This window comes from Mastigoproctus giganteus, chromosome 9, assembly GCF_048544385.1.
Source record: "Mastigoproctus giganteus isolate SK-2022 chromosome 9, ASM4854438v1, whole genome shotgun sequence".
NCBI lineage: Eukaryota > Metazoa > Arthropoda > Arachnida > Uropygi > Thelyphonidae > Mastigoproctus > Mastigoproctus giganteus.
The window spans coordinates 99387169-99412964 of NC_143583.1; the positions used below are offsets into that span (position 1 = coordinate 99387169).

Genomic DNA, 25796 nt, shown 5'->3' on the forward strand with positions numbered 1-25796 from the left:
TTCTTTTAAGTGGATGTTTAATAAAAACTGTGCTGTGTTGTATTTTACCTCCACTGTTGGTGGAACCTGTTTGTTATTTGGTTTTTAGGAGCATTAGCAACTAAGGCCATATTGCTCCGGGAATATGCGGTGGTCATTCCCTAACCTTTCCGCATCCTCCGTATTTGGTGGTGACGGGCTCGAACCGCGGTCTAATCAAGAAGCGTGTGCTACGCACTGCTGCTCCTTCCCACCTGGCTACGGAGGCGGCTCTGTGGAACCTGTACTCCTCGCAAATGAGTAAGTCGAGGAACCAGAAAAAACATGAGAAAACCAAGAAATTTAAGTGTTTTTCATTGGCTTCAAAGAAAAGAGTTGATTAAATTTTAAGCTTGACTAAACAAATTCGCAAAGGGAAGCAATTTTATAGCAGATATTGCAAAAAATTAGTTAGATTCCACTGCATATATCAGTCCCTAAAATATATGACAAGAAGTTTAATGCTTTGAGTAAAAGAAAATAAATAGAAAAAAGGAAAGCTGAGTTTGTTTTTATACGCAATTAGCAGCATAGTCTCTAGCGAATGCATTAAAAGAAGGAGGAAAGACAGACAGAGACTGTTATTAATCTGCAAAATCGTCCATATTTGTATAGTGGTGTCCTTCACAACCAGTTTCAGCTGTTTGTTTAGAGACAGTTAACTATAATTGAAGCAGAGTCTTTATAAAGTTTTAACATCCGGTTCAGCACAACCACTGCGAACAGGCTGGGTGACATCGCTGCGTTTATATTAAGAGGAAGGTTAATTTTTATCTCGGTATTCTCAAGAAGAAAATTATCGAATATAGGTAGATGGCATTCTGGCCGTGAAGGGCAATATTGCAATATACCAAATTGCATTATTATTATTACAATAAAGATTTCTAGATCCTAGGTGCAGTTTTAGAATTATACACAGAAATATTTGGATTGTGATATGAGGTTTCACTCTCTGGTGGCGGTCTACTTCCTCATGGTGGGAGGTAGGTCGCCACCATTCATCTAAAAACAGAAATTGTGATTAATTTTGTAGTTATGATAGTTTGATTCCTTGGTGTAGGATCGCTTCTCTACATAGCGTAACTGTATGTTGACCCCTACAATCTGTAGATGAGGGATAACTTCTTACTGCTGACGTTTCTACACAAAAGTAGAATTGCTGCTCCTGCTGTCTCCTTCGTGCGAATTGTTTCGCTAATACCTGTGTCCTGAGGGTGGGATCTTTTTCAACTGCTGAACTTGTCTACAAGGTCGGATTGCAACTCTCATTGGTGCTCCCTATTTGAGTCGCTTTCTGGCCCTTTTCTTTTAGTGATAATTTTGGAGTCGTCTGGTTTAGCTCGGCTTGCTACTGTTTGCTGACCTAGGGACCCTTCTGACCTGCTGTTCGGTACTGAAGACCACCATTGCTGACCTTGAGGTTTGATTCTTCCTTGATGCCCGTCTGCCTCCAGTCTGAAGAAGCAGTGCGGAATCATAAATGATTCCGCACTGCTTCTGCAGGGCGGAATCATTTATGATCAAGACCTCTGCCAGCAATTCTGTTGTAAAGGCTTCACCATAACTACCTCTTTCTGTGGTTCCTCTCCTCCCAACACGGTCCATTAATTTTTATTTCCTTTCTTGCTCCATTCTTGTATTTTCAAGGCTCCATCTTTTCCTCGGCTTCGCCGGGGGTGTCCTGCTAGTGTAAAGTAGGCATGACCTGCCTCTTCGTGGCAGGGACAGGTAAAGGAAGCAGCCTTCAAGTAAACCTTGCTTTCTGGTAGATAATGGCCAATCTTCAACATATCACATAACCCAGTGCTACACAAAACTCACAGGACTTGCTTGACAGTATACTGCTTCTGTACAGAGTAAGCATGCACTATTCACGGCAACCTTAATCGTCAAACAGACAAAAACTACAAACATGCATACCTATACGAGGTATGACTGTTAAACTTCATTTTACAGTATTTGTATTTTCTGACTGAATTCTTGAACAGGATGTACAAGTTTCTGCTCGGGGAGCTGCATGGTTCTTTCTTCAAGAAAATGGAATTCTTCATCCAGTGAAAAAGGCAAACAAATACACACAATTCACAAACACGATATGCTAATGACTCCTATTGTGACCTGTATCAGTGATATATGCTAATGACTCGTATCAGTGGTTATTTTAAACAATTAACTGATCGTTCAAAGTTATTGACAACTTCTAAAATTTAGATAATTTCTTTCAGGTTTCAGTAGAGACCTAGTTTGCCCGAAGTCACCTTACAGAAGCATTTTAGAAACAAATTATTATAATTAGCAATTCTGAAACATTTTAAGAGTTGGAATACGAGATTTATTCCAGAATCTATTAAAATAGAAAAACTATTTAATTATGTCTCTTCATTTCACCCATTTTAGTGTTTTTTGGACTGAATCATTGTAATTGTGGTAGAAAGTTTTTTTATTTATTTTATTTTTCAAAATTTCCTTAGAAATAACCTTTCCGAGCAGTAAAGAAATTTTACAATTAATCTGTACGCAGAGTATCATTTTATTTAATTCCAGGAGAACTTTTCTCCTGAGTGTTTCATAAGTCCCTAAATGATAATTACGTCCACTACCTTAATTATGGTGAGGTACGTGTGTACCTGCAAGGTTATCATTCAAGCTGCTAACGATAATTAATTAACTCCCGTACATTCAACAAAATATGTCGTTTAGCATCGCAAATGATTCATCATCCCTCACTGTCACACTTAATTTTTAAATGCACTGGTATTTGCAACCGCCGGACTTCTGGTTAAAACCAAAAAAAAAAAAGAACTTAACTTCCTCAAATAACTTTTTTTTATTGTGTTTCCATCTCAGTCAGGAGAAAGGATGAATGGAATTACTTTTAGATATAAGAGATGAAAGATATATGGAAATGAAAGAGATTTCTCTATGAATGAAAGAATTGAAGAAAGGCAGAAGGTGGTGTTTGAGGAACATGTATTTATTAAGCCAAATAAGTTTGTTCTGAGAAAAAGCTTTCGAAATTCTTTACTGACTTAGGCAGGAGAAAAATTATTAATATCAACGAGTCTACATTCAAATACTACATTCATATGGCAAAGTGATTTCCACAATTTCCACCATTTTGGAAAATATCCTGGTTAGAATTCCTTCAGTCGCCAACAGGAATTTTTTGAGCTTTTTTCAAGCGAGATTGACTCAGTCATCTCAGACGAAGCTTGCAGATAAACTGAGAACTCGACATTAATAAATAATAACATTATCACTACTAGATTCGAAGTCCATTCAAATCAACTGAAGATTATAAATGAACTTCGTTTTTGTTTCATGGAACATACAGAACACAGCCGTCACCATAAAAATCTCCTATTCTATTGTTATTGAGGGCTCCTAGTGCTAGAGTTACTTGCTGTTGTTGTTGTTGTAGTAGGGTTTTAGAAGTATCAGCAACTAAGGCCATACTGCTCCGTGTATACTGTCTGTAAGTTTCGTGCTGACTTTGCCTGAGACCGACTAATTCAGCTAATTTAAAAAAAAAAAAAAAACATAAAAATTCTTCACATCATTCACGGGATTTGAACTCAATTATTTTCCACCCGTTGTGGAGAGGAACGTGATTATGCCAACTGAGGGCTCAAAGGGTAAAGGACAGGTAGCTGAGAAGTTCAGTTTAAATTTGTCAGTGTACAATTTTGATCTTCTGGAATGACTGATTATAACTAGTATTTTCAGAAGATTGGACTGATTCCAGACGATCAGTCTGGATTGACTGATTCTAATCAGTCATTCCATATGTGAAAACGGCTAATAGTTAAAAGAACACTTGTTCTAATCTGCATTTGCAATCTGTGGAGGAAAGGGAGCTTTTGCCCGTCACATTCGAGAAGTGGAGTGGTTTAACAGAGAAAATTTGCTATTTATTAACTACTTTTATTAACCGAGGGAGAAAATATAATCTGGGAGTCTTGCTTAGCTTTTTTTCTAATGTTTGGTAATTTAGTGTTTAATGAGGCATTGGTAGGTTAGGCATTATTGCGCCAATTCAGCTTTTTAACTGATTTAGTAAACATTCTCTGTAAGTCTCTTGTAATTAATTAGATTAACAGTAGTAGGATGTTTTCTAAATAAGTTCCATGGTTTGCTTTTCCTTCTTTTTGTGGCATTGCATCAGTGATTTTTACGTTCCGTATTTTTAATCCGAGATTGTGAAACTGTAGTAGCAACAACTGTTGGAATTTGAGATGTCTGTGTTTAGTTATAGCGCCGGCAGATTAAAACTGAACAATGTGATCATCAAAACAGACGTGTGCTATGTTTTATCCAATCTTCTTTGGAAAATTGTCAATTTATTTCAGTTTCAGGCAATATGGAGTAGGACGTCTGAAGACTATATATTAGTTTCATACCTAGTATCAATCGCTGTTGAGCGCATCATCAAATGCTGTCCATTCTAATAGAGGATGGGAGATCAATGGAGAGGTAGATTTCAGAGGTTGGTCCTGTAGGTAGGCGGACGTAAAAGTTGGTAAGCAAGTATTTAGTAAAGTTAGATTGTATCTGTCAGTCAGCATTTCAGTGAGCTTTCCTCCCCCATTTGGGACAGAAGAACCCCAGAAAACTCCAGTGTCTATTAAAGCCGCGCAATAAACAAAAAGGAGATGGAAATTGGAGAACGTGATCTTTCAGATCTCGGATGGTTCAAGAATGACTGGGTGGAAGACAAATCAAGACTAATGTTAAAGCAATAAAAATTATTACGCATACAGCAACAGTTTATAAAGAGGTTTGTAATGCAATAAGTCTGGACGGAATCCCTGAGACTACCAGGACTGCCAAAATTTCGTGGGCTGGTAGAAGTTGAATTTGTCTTTCCGATATAACATGTAATTTTTGATCTTGGGAATCACCTGAGCAGTTAAGTTAGTTTCATGCAGGCAAACAACTACAAACTCATAAGGGGAAATCAAATTATACAGATCATCAGCATTACTGCGAAAGCCTCAACAGTTCCATTGTGTGACATGATAACTCTTACTTTTGAGAAAGAGGAAGATGATTCTATCTGTGTGGGTTTTTCTTTTTTTTTTAATATGAGGGGCTTGTTTGTCATCTCATGTTAGTTCTTTTTCTAAAGGAAAGTGGAGCATCCAGATGCCTTGTAATATTCTAATATTATTCATTTTTCAACCCACACCGGGTGGAAATAGATTCGAATCTGTCAATGACGCGAAGAATTTTTATGAGCTCATTTCACAACATGACTGAGTTAGTCGGTTTCGCGTGAGGGTTGCATGGTTTTTCTCCCTGAAAGAACCTCAAATTTTCTGTCCAGCATACAGGCCCACCACATAATACGCATAATTGTCTGTAAATTGTGTATTCTGGTCGATTAGCCTCATAGCCAAATTTGCTTTGGCACTTCACACACAAACACACACACATAACCTCATTTTTGCACCCACAATTTGGACATATATCATCATGTTTACACTGGCCCGAGAATGGCTAAATGTCTAACATTTGTAACATCATATGGAATGTACGGACAAACACGGCAGTGTAAGAAACCAGATTTAACTGAGGTTGGCTGAAAGTAAAATGATATTATGTGATGGGATTTAGACTGCCATCTGTCTTATTGGAGCCAATTCTTCTTGCTTGTATTACGTTTTGCTCATGTATCTCCTTGACTATTTCCTCTTCTGACGCATTCAATAGATCCTATTCTCTTAAACCATCTTGGAGGAATTCGGTGTGATACGCGGACTACTTCTGCTGGAATTCCACATAAGGAGGATATTTGTAATAATAATAATATAAATAAACAAATAAATATCTATTTATTTGATACTGATCCGTATATATCTCTGTAACCCATTTTGGCCTTTGCCAAAAAGTTTTAGAGAGATATGTACCGATAAGTATCAAAGAGTTTAGAGAGATGATCACAGTGAAGAAAAACGAAAGATGCCCTTCCTTTCTAAAAGTTGCTTGCAGGTCTTAAGGAGAAATCTACCTACTAATGAAAATTGAAGAAAAAATTTAAAAAAACTAAATAAGAACAGAATGAACGGTAAGAATTGTCAATTTGGGAAAACCCTTTTCTAATCACACTAAGAACATCTTGGCTCCCAGAGCTGTACTGGAATCAAACCCAAACCTATTGAAGCGATATAGGTTTGGGTTTGATTACCACTTTTGTGGTTCAAGTTTCGTGGTACCACACCCTTACAAAGCTCTCCTGCAGCTGAATCTTACTTGTTGGCTTCTTCTGAGCAATTTTAGACGAGATTATGTACGAGCAATTTTCAATAGAGTTCAAATCTGCACTATTGCCGGGCCAGTCCAACACTGTAATACCAGCATTTCTGAGGTATGACTGCACTTTAAGGGAGAAAAACGAGGGAAAACATTGGTGTAAGTAAGTTTTAAGCCTTGTGGGACAAGAAGACAAACTCATCATTAAATCTAAATAGCATAAAACTTACCAATTTTGATCTGTGGCAAGGTGCTGAGTCCTTTTGAAAAATGAAGTTTTGGACGTCGGTGTGGTGATCCCTAATAACGGGTTTCAGGCACTCCTCCAAGATAACAGTGTAGGTTTCTGCATTCACCGTTCCGTTAGTAAACTTAATTCGCCCCACCCCTTTGCTTGTTATGTATCCCCAGACCATCTGACCAGCGGGGAACTTTACATTCGGTGTTATGCAGTCAGGATGGTATTCCTCCGATTTTCTTCTTCTGACATATCGCTTCCCATCCGAGCCATGCAGGTTGAATTTCCATTCATCAGAAAAGATGACGGTGTCCCAATGCTCTTTTGTCCATGAAACATGCGTTTTACTCCAAGCAAGCCTCTTCTTCCTCATTTGTTGGGCCAAAAAATGTCGGTGTTATGCAGTCAGGATGGTATTCCTCCGATTTTCTTCTTCTGACATATCGCTTCCCATCCGAGCCATGCAGGTTGAATTTCCATTCATCAGAAAAGATGAAGGTGTCCCAATGCTCTTTTGTCCATGAAACATGCGTTTTACTCCAAGCAAGCCTCTTCTTCCTCATTTGTTGGGCCAAAAAATGCTTCTTCTTGAGCCGTTACACATGCAGACCACATTCCGAAAGCCGTCTTTGGAGAGTTCGTGTACTTGTTTCAACACCAGAGGCCATCTCAAAGTCCAGTTTTAGATCAGGAGCACTAGCATGGCAATTACGAAGGCATAGGCATTTCAAATATCGATCTTGTTAATACGTAGTCACTCTCTTACGACCTGATCCAGGTCTTCTGTTCCCATCACGCTTTAATTTCAGCACCCGGGATAGTGTTGACTGGTGGCAGCCTATTTTATCAGCGATAGCACACGTAGAAAGCCCTTCCTGGGACAGAGCAAACAGCTACACTTCTTTTTATTGGTGTCAACTGAACATATGGAGCCATGCGTACACCTCCACAAAACAGGATACTATTGAGCGTGTATACCCTTCCGCCGTATTTATAGAAACGGCTGATGCAATACCTTGCAATTACTGTCTGATGCAATAGAAGCGTTGTCTGATGCAATAGAAGCGTTGTCTGACGCAATACCTTTGCTTTGCGATAAACAAAATTACTGTAATCAAACAATATCTTATACGTTTCGCTACAAATGTTACTTTTTTTAAGGTGATGCAGTTTTTTTTGTCCGCCACTGTAGGAGCATCAACCCTTATAGATGCACGGCCCCAAAATTATTACATGTTTCATTTCGCTTGAATGGCGAACTTGGACGTTCTCCATGTCTTCTTGTTTTTTTTTTTTTTTTAGTAAATCTGGACTTTATTTCTCAAGGTCGTTCTGCTGACAGTTTTGGACATTCTTATTTATCTTCAGCTTTACGTATGCTCTGTAAATTGCTGTTTTCCTCTTTCTAGCCAGAACAGATTCGTCAACTTCACTGACGATGCGTATATCCCGTAGTTGTTTTTATTATCCTTTAAAATGACCCGAACCACTACTTCTTCCATTCTTTTTTAGATTGCAACGATTCATTTGCTGCTCCTTTCTTCACAACAGATAAAATTGATTAACTTCCTTACAACAGCACTAGCGAGATAACTTTATTCAAAAAATAAAAATCGTTTAGGTGCCAGTGAAGTTTGTGGCTCAAATTCTTTTAATTTTCAGTGCAGTGATTCGTCTAGGAACAATTCTGGTAGAAATGGGACTCCACTCTGACTCTATCTATTTTTAAATTTCTTATGACACTTCTATTCTTTTCTCCAGTTTTCTGCTGTTTTTATATGGTCGTTTTGCCCTTTATCTTGTTCAATATATGTTCTTTGTAGTCCATAAATCCAATATAAAGAAGTGCATTTTACTCTCAGCGAAAAATCTACGGACAACTTCTTGTTTTGATTTATTTTCCTGGTAATACCCTTCCAATTATTTGTAATAGGACAATCTAGATAAATAAATCTTTAGATTTTCTGAGATCAGTGTTTGGTAGGCAGTCTATTAACTGCTGAAATACTTGCAACTCCAAATTAATGTACTAAAAACGAAGAAAAAGGTTATGTAATTGAGAGGTTCTTGACTCTAAAATGTTAAAATAAATAAAAATAATCTCAACGTCGTTTCATGCAATCTCATTCCTTTAAATACGCTTTTTATATTCTCACTCTTAGCATGCGTAACCCATTGAATAAACTGCAATTCTAACACACCATCGCGTTACTGGATCTGTTTAAAGCAAACATGAAAATAAAACTCGGAATGATGAACTCGTGTTTATTCAAACCTGGCTAAAACTCCATTAAAAAGATTATTCTACTTTATATCGAAGATCAATTTGTTTAAAACAAAAAAATAATCGTATTGACTTAGGGCTCGAGCCTTGCCGTACGAGGAATCTACTAGAAGACTCTCCGATAGCTTCCCCTGATGGCCGTAAGTCATCGCTATCTGATGGTGTATTGGAATATTTCGTCTAATGGGAATCCCGTCATTAAGGTGATGACTAACCTTGGGTATGATTACGAATACAATTATGGAGGAATGGGGAATTGCAAAAAAAAAGATGAATTTACCAGTCCGAAAGCTTCGAATGAAAGGTAACTGTGTTGCCATAGTAACGACGTTCTTGTTGGTAGTGGAAAAATTTCCAGGTACAATATTGAAAAGAAAAATAAAATCGATATATCAGGGATTGGACAGCAGCAAGACTTTCGTACTTCAAATATAAGTACCTTTAAGATCCTGGATAGGAGATCAAAGATTTTATTAAATTGAATATATTCAACGAACAGGGATGCGCTCTATTTCTTGGATATACAAAGGGCTAAATGATATATACAGATGTAACTGACAGGCTTGTCAGATCGTCCGACACTGAGCTGATCAATATACCTCCCCAGGACCACGTTTTCTTCTGAATTTCTTTTAAAACAGCAAACTAAATTCAATATACTAATCGATGCATCACAGATATTGGTTAAAAAAAATATAGATCATTGGTGTTAGTGCGAAATTGGCATATTTTGGTCAAACGTAACTCCCTCTATATTTAATAACTGTGATGTGATGTAAAACTATCACGGTGATTTTCGAAATCTACGCATAAAAATAAGTTTAAAAAAGCATTTTAAGTTCTTGGAGGTAAAAATCGTGTTGGCTAGTGTTATATGCGTCTTCCCCATCTTTCCCCAAGAAGACAGAAATTAAATGGCATTTGAAAATGAAATAAACTCCGAGTTCTGTTAAAAGTACAGCGCTTCAACTGCTGCACGTGCGTTATTCTGATATTTTTTTAATTTAAAATGAATTATTCAGAGGCTTTCCTAATGCCAAAAAGTGTTTTTCACAATGAAAAATGTTCTTGCTGCTTCTGTATGATACATGCCTCTGACCCAATGTGACCATCCGGGATTATAAACAGAACGTCCGATTTTTTTTTTAATTATCGAAGCAGGTCTTGAAAGTCCGATAATGCTAGATCTGGTAAATATGGAGGATGGTCCAAGATTTCAAATCCACACTTATGCAGTGCAGCCGTGGCAATGACAGAATTGCGAGCAGATGCGTTGTCCTCGTGGAATAAGACTCCCTTGCTACATATTCCTCGGCGTTTGTATTTCCTTTTTTATGCCTCACAAAGTCTGCGCAATATGTCTCCGTGACTGTCTGGCCTTTCTGAAGATAATCCACTAGCAACACTCCATTGGCATACCAAAAAACGGATGCCATCACCTTGCCAGCAGAAGAAATCAACCTGGCTTTCTTTGGAGGAGGAGTAGGAGAAGAGCTATGTTTCAACGGTTTCGACTGCTCCTTTGTCTCTGTTTGAAAGTGATGGACCCAAGGCTCATCCGCGGTCACAAATCTTGCAAAAAAAAAAAAAAATTGCTGGATCTGCATGAACACAATGCAAATGTTTCCTTGACTTGACAATTCTTGTGCGTTTTTGATCTGCTGTCTACAACTTTGGGACCCATTGTGCTGGCACCTTTTTTTAAAGAGAGAACCTCTGTTATTCTGTGACACACACACGTTCAGATAAGATGCCGGCAATGTACCGAAATGTCACTTGTTGATCACATCAGCAGGTTATACACACTGTGAACAACTTCCGGAGTGATGGACGTTGCAGGTTTTCCACAGTGTGGATGATCTTCCAGGCTCTCCTTCCCTCATTTAAATTCTGCTGTCCAATTCTTAACCGTGGAATAGGAAAGTATCCTCCCCAATGGTGTAACCATCCCCATGAATTGCCTTTGGCGTTAGTCTCTTTTTCCCAAATACTGGATGACTGCACGGTGACTGATTTTGTCCATCTTTTCTCATTTACACAACTTTGTTGACTTCAAGACCAGTAATTAAAAAAGAGAGACCTCATTGAACTGCTTGAAACTTTGTGGGTTACTATTTGAAGTATTATCCATTAAGTACAGAAATTTTTAACACTGTACCCGTACCCTTTCATACTCAGGCCGCGAACTTTTCAAAAAAACTCTCCTCGTGGCAAAGATGTTTAACAAATTATTATAAAATTATGCATTGCATAAATACAAACATACATGTTACAAATGAGAAATTTCAGTGGACTTTATCTATCCGAAACAGTAAGGCCACCAATCGTGACAATATAGTGTTTCTAACATAATGATAGCTACACGCTGGTGTAAACATAGCTCGGCTTCCCCAGAGCAGGTAGTAAGAGCTGAAGGTAGCTAGATTCTCGGAATCACCTCATGGAGATGATCCTACTTGTCCAAGGACCGGTTGGGCATTTAGTTGGTTGGTTAGTCATTTGAAGTTTAATGGCGCATTGGTAACTCAGGCCATAATGCGCCAACCAAGGAATGGACAAGTAGGAACATATGTATCTATGGGGTGAGAGCGATCAGATAAGTTGTTCTTATTATTGATATAGTGCATTACCACCCAAGGCCATACTGCTCTATATGTATTATTTATATACAAGTGTATGTGGTTCATGGGTCTATTTGCATCTGTGTGGGATGAAAAACTGGAATAACTCACTAGGAAAGCACCTCCTCGTCTCAACTCCCGAGATCGGCTAACTACAACTTTGAATTTAAGAACTACAACCTTTTAAGAATCCCTCCAGTCTCCTACAGAATTTTCAAACAAAGAAAATGACGAAATCGCTATACCTTCCCCTAGGACGATCGGATAAGTGCAATTTTTTTGAATTGGTAAAGGTGATATCACTGGATCTCAGACAGCAAATCCAAGATATTGGACACAGAGATATCACCAACAATCATTTTTTTTATGCAAATACAAATTAAACATTTTTGATGTACGATGGTTCGTAGGGCTCTTGAGTTCTAGTGTATTTGACAGACCAGTTGTTAGAGTCTGAGGGAGGGTTGTGATTCGTCCATTTTATCAGCCAGAATTCTGCTTAATACAAGCGTTTCACGTTGGATGGGGGGGGAGGTTGTAGCGAAACAATGGCGATTTCTTTTAGCTATATTAGCAATAGAGCAAATTGCTTTCCAAAGTAAGCGACATTCCATCAACTGCAGGTGTTCGCGGAGGTAATTAGTAAGAAGTTGCACAATGCTTTGGGTGGATGAATGAGGCCAGTGCATGAGCGCTATTTGTGGGATCGAATCCGACTATAAAGGTTTAGGGTTTTGTCCTATTTTTTTAAAAGATTATCTTTTTGGAAAAAAAAAAAATAATAATTGATTCGAAAGATTAACAAATGAAGCTGTCACAGATATGAAAGAGAAAGCTTGTCACCTGGAATTGAGTTTAAGAATTAAATAAAGCACCGTAACCAAAGAACATTATTAAAATATAACTCTGCATTAGTAGAATATTCAAAATGAACATATAAGAAAAAAATAATGTAAATTGTTTAAATAAAAACACTATACTGAGTTATGATATCGCGATATTGTTTTCAATCCAACAACCAACCTCTCTGGAAGAATCTGATCTACTTGGAATATTCTACTAATGCGTTTAATCAGAGCATCGGTTATAACGTCCTATAATTTACCTCGTTTAATTTATATCATCTATAAATTTACACTATGCCAAACCGGGCGGATATTCGCTGACCTATAGCCTACTTTCTATGAATACAGTCGGAATTAAGCATATTGCCTCCAGTAGATTACCCAAGCAGAATTTCCTCGAATTGCAATACATCAACAAACATGAATAACCGCAATTAGGAAGTCATTTCTAGATCGCAATTAGGCGATTTAGAAATGGCGTACGCATGTACACACTTGAATATGGCTTTGCAGTATTTCCACTTGCTTTGAACTACGCCAGATAGACTTTCTCTGCTCCTTTAGCAGCGACATCAGGTATTATTCGCTAGAGATTTCCTCAGTGTTAGCTTTCATCCTAATTCAGAAATTAAATCACGCTGACTAGTCATAGACAGAGCTCACAATGATGACCTTAGCACAGTCCTATCACAAATACTCGGGCCTTTACGACACTATACAGCCTGCAGTGCTCTGGTTTCGAATTTTTGAAATTTAACTCAAAGCAATTGTGTAATCAGAATTATATGCACCCGATGCATAATAATGTATAAAATTACAATAATTAAATAACATTATTTTCGAAAGTTTACATAAAGAGTAGCATATATAGTAGATAATACATTTAGAGGTGCATAGGCCAGGAGATGTTCCCTCAACGTATGCAGTTCATGTAAGGTGAGACAATTACGGAAATAACATGATTAGCGAAAACATAGATCACTTAATTTTACGATAAAAACAGGTGGTGACATTAATTATACTGTCCTGAGAGCTGAGGCGTATAATGAATTTGATGCTATGTGTAAGACAGATCATGTCTTCTTATACCAGGAAAAAAAAAAAAAAAAAAAAAAATCAGCAGAACGGTAAATAATACGCCTGACAATACTCCCCTGATGAGAAGCCCGTGGGTGAGAGTCTCATTCTTCCATTTTTGAAGGATTCTCGTATTAGATAATAAAGTCAGTAGAAAATGAGAGGATTCTCCACCGAAAATCACGAAATGCTTCTGATATAGAAAGTGCGCAATAGTATTAAGTTGTTTCCTCGTTTAATTGCATAATAATGCGCTAATGAGCATCCTATTAAATTTCAGCAAAAACGCTATTTTATGCACAAAGAATCATAAACTAAGAGATGTTTTTAGGTCGGTGGATTTAAGAATTACATGCTAACAAGTGTCACTGACGTAGAAAGTAACTCAGTTACACTTGGTAAAATACAATGAATAATAAATTTTCTAAGAAATTATGCATGCGACCGCGGGCTTCTACCAGACAAGAATCGCGGCTCGCTGATCAGTTAGAATTTGATATTTCTGCTACCGCTTTGAAGAGTAATCTATATTACAAAATGTTCGCTTCCTGCAAGTTAAAACCTCCTGTTCTGGCGTAACCACTTAAAATTTCGAGGTTCTGGAGGAGTAAATAGGTGCCATGACCGAATATTATCTTAATGAAAATATTTGGTGAAAATAAGATATTAAACAGTTCTGAGGAACCTTGGTATATATATTTTAGATGAAGTGAACTCATAGTTTTATATGCGAAAAATAAAACTCAATTACAGTATTTCATTACATCTTTGTGCGCTCTTGTTAATTAGTGTTAGTTAACCGATAAGGAAATGCTTATCAGTTAATTAACATTATATGGAATATCATATATGGAATACTTCATATCCCATATTGTGGAAGTGGATTCGTACATCAAATAATACTTTTCTTTAATACACAAGTAGCATTTATTAAAAGGAATCAATTAACTAACTTATGTGAATTATTTGTTTAAAACAGCGTACACATCCAAAAAACGTAAAACTGTTGAAGCAAAATGAGACACCGAGATTTTAGGAAGCTTCTATTGCAATATTCAAGTGAAGGATTTTGCTCTTTATAAATCATAGGTTGGTCGTTAATTCTACGAGGCCCGCAAAAAGTCTGTTGTTGTTTTTAATGGTAATAGAAATACTTAAACTTGTTCGCAATAAACAGGTCCACAAAAATCAGCAACGGTTAAACTATAATTATAGCACAATCTGCATTTCGCATTTCTGGGGTAGTGTTTGTAGATAGAAACATCACACGAGTTGTGTTCTGCAGTTCCTGGATGAAAGTTTTGACTAAATTATGGTTTCTACCTCTACCTTGAAGTGTATGGCAAAGGACTGGTATGGCTATCACCTGATTCGAACCCATGTGATTTTAATCGGTGGGGTTGGCGATGAATTTAATAACAATCCATGAAACGTTCCTGCGCTGAACAAAGCCACTGAAGATTAAAGGTTTTGTGTAAGAGGAAACGTTGGTGAATGTTTTTTCGCAACTTCATACACCGATTGTGACATATTATTGATAAACGTGGAGGACAAATTAAACATATTCTGGCATAAATTTCCCAACACTGCTAAATATCGTTCAGGTGTTAATTTCTGTTTATAAACAAATTTTACGTTTGAAACAGATGAATCAAACGATATAATGAATAAAACAAAATTACCCTATAAAAAGTAAACCCCTGGTTTTGTTAACCCCTGGCACCACCATGCCGTGACGGGACTAATTGTATGTCTATCATTGCTGCAATTAAAGATTCTATTCTATTCTATTAAAAATGGAATTTCAGATAACACCCTTAAAATTAATATTTTCGTACATCGAGAATATGAAGCGCGATGCTTAACTATGTATTTCTTTCAGAATCCACGGAAATAAACCATTAGTATAAGTTACACTTTTTTATACTTCGTGAATTTATGCATATCCGGCCAATTTCAAAGAGGAGTACAAAATTCCTATTGACCAGTTATCGTCCTGTTCTCGTTACCTCAATCTTGCGAAGTAATGGAGAAAATCCATTAACTGCCAGCTCTTGCACCACCTCGAGAGTTTTCAATAAAAAGTGTAGAAGACTGAAGCGGCAGGACCGTTGTCTCCCACCTGTATGTTATGAGACCGATGGGTCGAACGTATTTTCCATAAAATCAGGAAACTGAAGCTTTGGACGATAATTTAAATCAAAAAGACAGATAACTTTCAAAGTTCATGGATTGACTTGGAGAAACCAGGAGCACAAATCCCAGCGTGATAGAGGCAATGAGTCTGGCTGAGTTCTTTGTTTATATTATTATTTATTTTACTTAATTATTTGATTTTAGCTAATGCAGAAGAAGCTCCGTTCCTTACATTATTTGGCCTCGATAATACTAAATGGCAAATCTGCCTTACAATGGAATATTTGTTCGAACATCAGGGATGATGCCCCAAAAACTTTTGTGAAACCCTTCGGTTCTGTCCAAAAGAGAGCAATCAAATTAGTTATTGATTCCTCGGTCTTACAAAATCATATTTTCTCGTTTTATTGCATGCCTTTTCTCTAAGTATCGTGGCCACTGTTCTTCTGAATTGTAATCTGTAACTCCATCTGATTCTTCCAAACGACTACGAACACACGCATCAACTAACCCTCCCCCCCTCCATCTTACTTCAACTTTAAACTTTCGTTCTTAATTAATTCCTCTACTTCCGTTCTCTGGAACAACCTGCTTCAGATATTTCTTGAAAACTTCAAATCAACAGAATTATTATTATTATTATTATATTATATTATATTTATCCGTAATTGATTAAACAAACTCGTATTTTTATCTAAATTGCGTGTGTTTCTAGTCGATTTGCCTGTTTTGCTGGACGAGGACACCCCAGTTTCTGGGGGAAAACACTTGCTATCTATGCTTGAGACCGACTAACTCAGCCATAAAGTGAAAAAAGCCCATTAAAGTTCCTCGCGTCATGGACGGGATACGAACCCGGGCCTTTTCCACTCGATGTACTGAGGATGGTAACGATAGTGATTGGAGTCTGTGCTACACCCGCACAGACTCCAATCACCTCTCTTATCTGTGATCGCCATAAAGATTATAGTAATGCATCGAAACATTATTGCTACTTTTCATTAATGCCAAAGTGCCTTTTCTGGCAGATATAGCAATGAACAAATTGTTTTTTCCACAGTTCCCAAATTTCGGCCGATTATGGAAATAGCAGCCTAGTTGAGCTCCATTGCGAAATATTGAAATTTAAAAAAGCAGTTCAACAAAAAGGATATAATGAAATAAATATCTTTAACATTATCACCTACTTCTCACAAACATAGTTGATCTCTCATATTCTTCAGCCCCATACTGAATAACTCGTATTATCATCTTTCATCTAGTTTCATTGATCTTTCGCACAAAGTGTGGCTGTGCAAGAGAATGGTTTCTTGGGAATATCTTAGAAAGTATCTTCAAAACTTATGATTATCACTAGTGAAGTTCTTGCGAAGGAGACTCTTCTTTCTCCGACTACTATGGGTATTAACTAGAATCAGATAATTTAGAAGTGGCGAAAATATAAATTAAATTTGATCTAATAAAATCAAACGCTGGCAGCAGTGAATGAGCCCGGGAATAATGACAAGGCATTCACTGAAAGAGCACGACACATAATAAGAGACTCTTAACATCGGCCTTACATCAACTCTGTACGAGCACTTCCTTCTACTTATCTAAGCAGACTGTGAGACATTGACAAAATCTTCTTGAAGCAGCACAAACTTGAGTTTGTGCAGCGGTAGGAAGGACGACAATCGAGCTGGCGAACGTGTCTGAGTAGGGTACGTTTATTAGAAAGACCAAATCAAATTCCTTCAAGTTTTCCGCAGTCGCTTAGAAAGAAAAGTGAGCAATTTATAGATGCAGTTAAGGCTTCTTGTGGTTCCTTGAGGAGAAAAATTAATCTCCAAGATTTCTACGAATATTAATGAGGACAATTTTAATCTGGTTATTCCATTAAGATAATTTACCCATTACTTTTTAGCTCCCTCTCATGTTACAAACAATTAATTGGTTTAACTAACAGGAGTTATTTAAAACACTTTGAGTCAGCCGTGCTCAGAATGCAAAAAAACTCCTCAGAACACCAAGAAAATTCTCTGCAATGTTAATAATTGGGAAAGCCACTCTTTTAGATAGAATACTGAAGAAAGTCTACAAAAAGAAGGCAGTCTGGCTGTCTGCTTTCCTTCATTTCAGTGGTTTCAGATTAAGAACGGAAGCACCTGATCCTGCTTGGTTGGTACATTTAACCCATTGTTTGATACGTAAAGTGTCATTCAGGTGAAGGAACAAACATGCCATAGTTCAGCTCCGCTTAACACATTGAAAACGTTAACACATCCGTGTCCTGAAATGATGACGACGCTACCATCCCAGCGAACATGCATGGTTGTAGGAATAATGTTGGCCCTACAAGCAGAAATGCGTCTTGAAGGTGAGACGGTACACAGAAGCATTCCAACTAATCGAACACTTAGGCTTTAGCAATAAAATTCTTCCATCGTCAAACGATTTTTAATAAGGGCTTTATTTTTTTACAATTTCCCAAATGGGGTACATAACGCTTCAATGAAAAATTCTTAAAAAAGAAGGGTATTACGAGCAATTTCACTCATGGTCCAGATTCTGAAATAATTTAAGATTCTCGAGCATCATATTTTGATGTTTGTTTATAAACGTGGTTGATCAGGAAATTGAAACGCGAAGGTAAAGAAGTCTCAGAGCAATATTGCAGATGGTTGAAAATAGTACAAGCAGTTTAACATTCTCAAGAATTAAGGAAACGATTTTCTACTTTCCTCTTCGATTGGTACTTTGCCACGTATACTTCAAGGCACGCACGCGGTAAAACCACTTAGCGATAATGATGTATAAAATAAGCAAAGATGAAATTTCAGCAATTTTCAGAACTTTAAACAACGTGGAGATAGTTAAATATAATTCATCTAAAAGTTGAATAAAGTCTTTAACTTTTCATCAGCAGTTAGCAAATGTAAAAAGGAAAATACTGGTTGAAATTTAATGTATGTTAAACGACAGTTTTATGGCTTGTGGACACTGCTATTCAGCAAAATATTTTATGTTCTGCTGATTGCTGGGAAATGTAAAGTATTTTGTCCAATCTTAAATAAATTGGTAATTCGTGCATCATTTCATCTCATCGAACAGTCCATCAGTTGAATAATTTTAAAATATCAAACTAACTTTCTTCATTTGATATCAGCAACACGTGCTTTATTGTATCGAATAAAATATCGTCACCTTTTGGTTCTTTATTTACAATACCCCCTCACAAACTTTAGTGGAATGCTGTTGTTGTTATTATTCAAAGATAGTTTTAGGGGCATCAGCGACTTACACCACAGTGAGCCGTTTATATTATGTTCTGTGGGCGATTCGTATGTTTGCTGGATGAAAAACCCAAGTTTCCGGGAAGGAAAAGACCATGATGCCCTCGTCTGAAATCGACTAACTCAATCAAAAAAGGCCCTTTTCCGTTATACCATAAATCTCTACTGCATTAAACGGTATCTTGCTTTAAAATTCTCATGAATTCTGACAAGAAAACATGCACCTAAGATAAACTCTCCATACACATAAGAATGATAATTATCAGCGATTAGAATGTGTATGCCATATCATTAGGCAACCAACTAATTCTATTCCTTTTCCCGTACCATTTACATTACTGGGATGTTCAATTAGCAAAATTGAATAGAAATTAACAACAGAAAAGACCTTAATTAAGATTTTCCTCGGCAAAGAAGCCCATCTAATTTATTAGAAATTTAAACAGGAAAAGAACAGCAGTTGATTTTTATGGAATTAAAGGGGATAGGAAGAATTAACCACAAAGAAATTCCATTTAAAATTGAAAAGTCAACCGATTACGCTTAATGAGTAGAGACAGTGAATTACGCGTCGACGTATAGGTAAAATAATTCACCAAAATCGATATCAAATTCTTTTCATATTCCAGCATTTAATACATCATTAAATACGGCGATGGACATTTACATGATCGATTACCATCCATTTCTGCATAGTAATGTTTCAAACTCTGGCCATTAGTGAAAACGGCTATTTTCATAACCTGTATGGGATTCCAAGAACACCGAGTGGAGTTTAATACAGCAAATCGTTTTGTCAACGTTGCTCGTCTACTGAAGCTCAAACAACAGTAAAATATCTCGGAATATAACTTTTAAAAATGTGACATTTATAACATTAATATGACGCAAAATAAAAAGCCCATTTTAGATATAAACACTATCAATGTACTGCATTTATAATCACAGCAGGTAGCGCTCCTCCACTGGATTAATCATTCATGACTTTTGGTAAAGAAACTAAGACTGTAAGGGGTCGTAGTTATCAAAAATATATTACTCGCCTGTGGAGTGTTCAGAAAGTAACACTTTTCTCCATTTTCGGGTCCCTCAGGCAGCATTTTTAATCTGTGTTTGTTCATTAATTTAGAATAAGTCTGAAAAATGTTAGTTTTCTCGGGATATGCTGCGTGCAATTTTAACTAACCTACTCTTCCCCGGTGGAAGCAATTATTTCTCAAAAAGTAATTACCATTTTCCAAAGTGACGTACCCAGTAACAAGAGGATTTGTGAAATTAATACTCCAAGGTCCACAACACGTTGCAGTGCCTGCCCCGTGGTGATTAATTTTAAAAATAAATGTAAATGTAGTGAGTGGGTAGTTCAAAGTCACGGTGAACTTCGAATTAATACTACAGTTAACGGGTTTTATGTAATGTTCATGAAAACCATATCAGATTTAAGTGTGAACTGAGCAACATGTAAAGTTTTTTTTGAGTACTTATCTTAATTATTATTAATAAGATAAGAATAAAAAAAACAGAAACTCTTAGCAGGCAAATTATGACTTGTCTGCTAAGAGTTACAACACACATTACACTTTCGTTTTTATTTACAAAAGATGTCTAAATATATTTTACGCGATACGTTTTATTTTTTAGCAAACCCAGCAAACGTTGGAATCTGAATTAGTGAGTAAGCAAGTTATTTATTTATTGAAGTTTGAAATATATATTAAAAAAAATCAACTCTTCTCTGTAAGACACAATACGTTTCGATTTCGCCGCTTTAGAACATGGGAACTTTTGTCGTGTCCATCTAATTGCATGACTTTAGTCCATTTTCAAATTGAGTTGCTTGTTAAAATGGACGCAAAGTTCTTTGCCGGTAACCTATTTTACTTGTAAATGAGCTAAAGCCTGTAGTTATATGAATTCGACTATTCAGCCTTCTAGTGGAAGGAAGCAGTTTAACAGCTCAATTATTCATAATTTGGATTCTAGTATTATTTGCTGTTATATAGGTTAGTTTAGAGAACCTCTCTTGCATACTATTTAATGTTACATTGATTGATAGGATGAAGCGCTTTGTTAGCCCTAAAACTCTAACAATATTTCGCGGCACATTTGTATTATTCACTACAGATATTTATGCGCATATAGGTATAAGAAGATTTGCTTACAATGATTCGAACTGAGACTTAACTTGTAAGAGAAATTGCATATATAGTCTTCACCACGTTCGTTCATCCGCATGTAACAGAGAGACTACACTGTCCTACCATTAATATCCGGACACCTCTCAATGGATGGGGAAACAGGTCCTATGCATGCAACACGTCACAGCACCTGCTTTAAATATGCACACTGGTCTTCAAACAGACAGTTGCAAAAGTGGATATGCAAGATGACACGTTCAACAGAATTGATCACCTCAACAAATGCTAGAAGCCGATTAACATGGCGTAAGGAGGGCGAATCCTGGACTGTAGAGCAGTGGGAAAACAGTCCTATGGACAGAGTAGAGGTTCGCACTCTACCAGTCTGATGGCCGTTCCTGGGTGTGGAGAATGTCAGGGGAACAGTTCCTTCCTGATTGTATCCTCCCAACAATGAAGTTTGATGGGGGCAGTGACATGATATGGAGTTCCTTTCGTGGTTTGGCTTGGGCCATTAGTCGTTATCGACAAAACCATTAATGCTGTGCAATATCAGGCCATTCTGGACAATTATGCACTTCCAATATTATGGCAATACTTCGGAGAAGGCCCATACCTGTATCAGCAAGACAACGCGCCATGCCATACTGCTCGGGTCGTAACAGAGTGGTTTGAGGACATGGGTGTGGAAAAGTTGTATTAGCCAGCCCAGAGTGCTGATCTGAACCCTATTGAGCATCTTTGGGATGTATTGAATCGTCGGATACGTGCACGTCGAGATCGCCAAGATAAAGGCTGCGTTAAAGGCCGAGTGGAGGAACATATCACCCGACCTTTATAAAAAGCTAGTTGAGGGTATGCCGCGAAGATTGAAGGCCCACAATAAAAGCAAAAGGTTTCAGCACAAAATATTAAATGACACAATAAAAGCTCTTTTTTTTTTTGTCTAAAAGCAGGTGTCCGGATATTAATGGTAGGGCAGTGTATATATTTGGACCTTTTCGAAAATATTTGTTGAGCCTTTTAAAATTTCATTAAAATTGGACAAATAGGAATCCGGTAAATACGTTTATAAACTGCAAATAAGTATAGACGATATCTTGGTGGTAGTTATAAGGTATTGTGCACAAAATTATACATATTTTCATTTGTCACTTATAACCTTTTTATCTTGGTGATCACCCATCGCCAAGATTTAATGACTCGTATATAATACTTAATCCTGATTTCTAAACTTATATTCCTATGTGGTTCTTATTGTTAGGTTACTCTCCTTATGGCTAAACTAACTTTGTTCAGCTCTCTGTAATGCAGGACATTTGAAATAAGTCCGGAAAGTTACGAAAAGCGACTCTTTCATAGAATTCTCTCATGCTGTGGGTCTAACGATCTTTCGCTGTTCCACTATACTGTATATAAACTGCTTTACCTTCGGTTGACAAAGTATGCTATTTTTTTAAGAAGAAAAATCTGTATTTCACTGCATTATACACATGTGACGTTCATTACATATATAATTGATATACAACAGCGTACAATGTGACCCAACAAGGCCAAGAAGCCTGGGGCTTGACAAAAAAATGAAGGGACTACATAAATGAAAGTAATACCTAACACAATATATGTAATTACAGGATTTAAATAAATTTAATTTTGAGTATACGGAATTTCTCAGAGGGACAGAACGAACAGGTATACAAATATACACTCACTGATCACTGAATTATGACCAACCCATACGTAATGGAATATGCCGCGCAGCTCACAGTATAAAAAGCTGACCAGCTTCCCAGAGCAATGGTAATTTGCGACTGATCTTCCAAATCAAAGTGACAAGGTAGTTATGAGACGTAGTAAACATATGACGGAGTTCCAAAAAGGGATTGTGGGAGCTCGTGCGTGCGTCCATATCGGAAACAACGTCTTGCTGGTTGCTCACGACTCATTGTGGTTGAGGTGTACAAAGAATGGTGTCGAACGGGTGAAACCACCTGCTTCCGACGGATTTGAATAGGATTATGCAAAGGTGAATTTTCATGGTGACCCGAAGCGTGCAACGCGTTGTACAGGCTCAACGGCAGGTCACTATGAGATAGTTGACATCGCAATACAATACGGAGTATGCAGGAATAATGTCCCAAATACCGATGCGCCGCAGACTCAGATGTATGGGGTTTCACAGCAGACGACCCAATAAGCATCCTCTCCTCATTGCTGATCATCGTCGACGGCGAATGCTGTGGCGTCAACGCACTCTGGTTGGACACTGCAGTACTGGAAACGAGTGTGTGCTGGTCGGATGAGTTCAAATACCCGGTTCAACACGAGTCCGTGAATGCATTGTGCATGGTGCCCACTATCCACGCAGATCGCTGTGGTTGCTTAATATGGGGCATGTTACTAAGATGCCCCATATTAATTACATGACAGTAATATTTAATGGCAAGAACTAGGAACAACATTTTATTGGTGAGGTTTACGGACAGCTATTAGGCGACCATGTGCACCCTACCATATTGCATTTTTTCCAGGACTGAAAAAGAGATCTTCCAAGACGAAAATGAACCGTTTCATCGGGTCCGGACTGTGGACGAGTAGTTCGAGAAATACATTGAATATATCACTCATCTTGATTGGCCTTCAAATTCGCTTAACCTCAATCCAATTGAACGTATGTGGGATGCTTTGGAATGGGAAGTGAAGTGTACGGACACACAACAGCCATCTATTCCGACACTGTGGAAAGCCCTACAGACGTCTTCAGACATCTAATGGAGTCAATCTTAGGCGAACAGCGGCTGTTATCCGTGGGAACAGTGGCCCAACGCTGTATTATGTAGGAGATCATAATTCAGTGATCACTGAGTATATATTAGAATAAAATATTTACAAATACAAGTAGGCTCGTCATTCAGCATTATTTCGTGTGTAGGAGGGTTAATCTGTAAGCGTGAGAAGTTCCATTCTCAGGCTCAGATGGCATTTGGGGACGTCACTTGGATAAAAATATCAGGGGCGGCACAACAGCGGAATCAGTTTGGCCAACGTACGCTGACCGAACTGGTTCCGCTGTACTTTCGCAATTACTGAACTGGTAATTGCGATCTGATGCAAAAATTTGGATGTCTATCCTTATCATTTGTTGGGCTTTTATTGCGGAAAGCACATGGGTAGGTAGAAATCTGTCACGGATCTTCAGCTGTTAGCTGCAGAAAATAAACAGCTCCTCTGAGGATGGGTGGCGGGGCTAGCCATTGACATATTTTATTATTAGCCATATGGTGCAAAGAAGCCTGAGGCTTATGCTGCATCAGCCAAAAAGTCTGCGCGGTAGCACAGTGGTATCGTTACCGTCCTCCCCACCCGAGTGGAAAAGACTTGAGTTCGTTTTTTCTCCAGAAAAACAGAAGATCGACCACAGAACACACGCTATTCACAGACTCTATACACGGAGCAATATGGCCTTAATCGCTGATGCTCCTAAAACCTTACAAAAATAACAACCATCATCCTCCAGTGAGGGTTGTATAAGTGTAGACGACTGCATCAGAGAGAAAACTAGATTACAGATTTTTCCACGTTGAGTTTTAGACCCAAATGTTGAAGATACGTAAAGTTCAAATGCTTAATATGAAGCTTGTTGATGACAATTGTGATTATTCCTTCGTCAGCTGATGACGGTATTTGGGTTAAGCACTTTATATCATCAGCGTAGGTAATTGCATCATCTCTGGTACATACAAACGGAATAAGGAAAGCAGTTTGTCACCTTGAGGCATACCTGCATGGAGACATCGGGTATGGATAGACTGTTAATGCCATCGAGTAAGTTATGAAGTTTGGACTTCCAGAAGGTTTGTGATGACGGTAGATCTATTGCAGATTGCATAATGGAATTGCTTTGGTGGCTGTGGAAGAAAATGGTATGTTATATGCGGTAGGAGGATTTTAAGCTGAAGGATGTGAATTCTGTTTCTTCGTCATTTAAAAACCTTACTTTTAATAATCTCCCATATCTACTGTTGTTGTTGGTGGCATAGATCTTAACGACACAAGGGCTACTGAGGACAAATTGTGTGTGTTCATTGTTTATTTACAGGCAACACACACATCTACTACCAATGCACGTTAAGTTCATCATTAAATGCAACCAATTATCTGAATATCTGAACTACCTGACGTTGAAATTACTCTTTCAGAAATTTCTCTGAAAGTTTAAATTGTTCTATTGAAACGAATCGTGAGCTCGCGACCTGGGCTTCTGACCACGCTTCTCATAAACTGCCAACATTGGGTACATTATGTTTAGTCCCTTCGGTCTCTTTATAACACCGCGTTTCATCACACCTCTGGTACTTTAAATCCACGCAGAGCAACTTAAATGGATATATTTATGGTGGAGACCTGGAGCAGGCTGGTCTCGAATATTTGTCATTCACTTCAACTTACTAAAATTATTTAGGGTTAAATGATTTTAGAGTTCCATAAAGTTTTCAGGATACATATTACGTGCACCTTGGACTGATATAGTGGGAGTCCCCCCCCCCCAAGCTTAAAATAATCACTTGTATCAACAAGTCGTTTTATTGAATTTGATTTCTTATTAATAAAGAGTAAATGGGAAAAGTTACCATGCCATGGATAACGCAGTAGATATTGTTTTCCATATCATACATCATCCAATGACATGTCGGTTCGATTCCTCTTTCCAATAGCAGTTGAAATATACTTTCAATCAAGACGGGGAAACTTTTTTTTTCTCCTTTTCTTTCTGTCTTACACAGTATTCGAGTTACTCAGACATTTGCATGGTTTTCCACACACTGATATGCGTATTGTTTTTGTTGTTCTTTGGCAGGTGGTTATTGGAAAAAAGATGGACAAGTGCGGAGTTAGATTTTTTTTTCGTTTT

The 25796-nt window shown here is 37.6% G+C and overlaps 1 protein-coding gene across 5 annotated transcripts in view; it reads right to left on the reverse strand.

Annotated features, from left to right (window-relative positions):
* LOC150080586 (nephrin-like) overlaps window positions 1-25796 on the reverse strand; it is a 290072-nt gene that overhangs the window by 128651 nt on the left and 135625 nt on the right. The gene's annotated exons all lie outside the window — the stretch shown is intronic.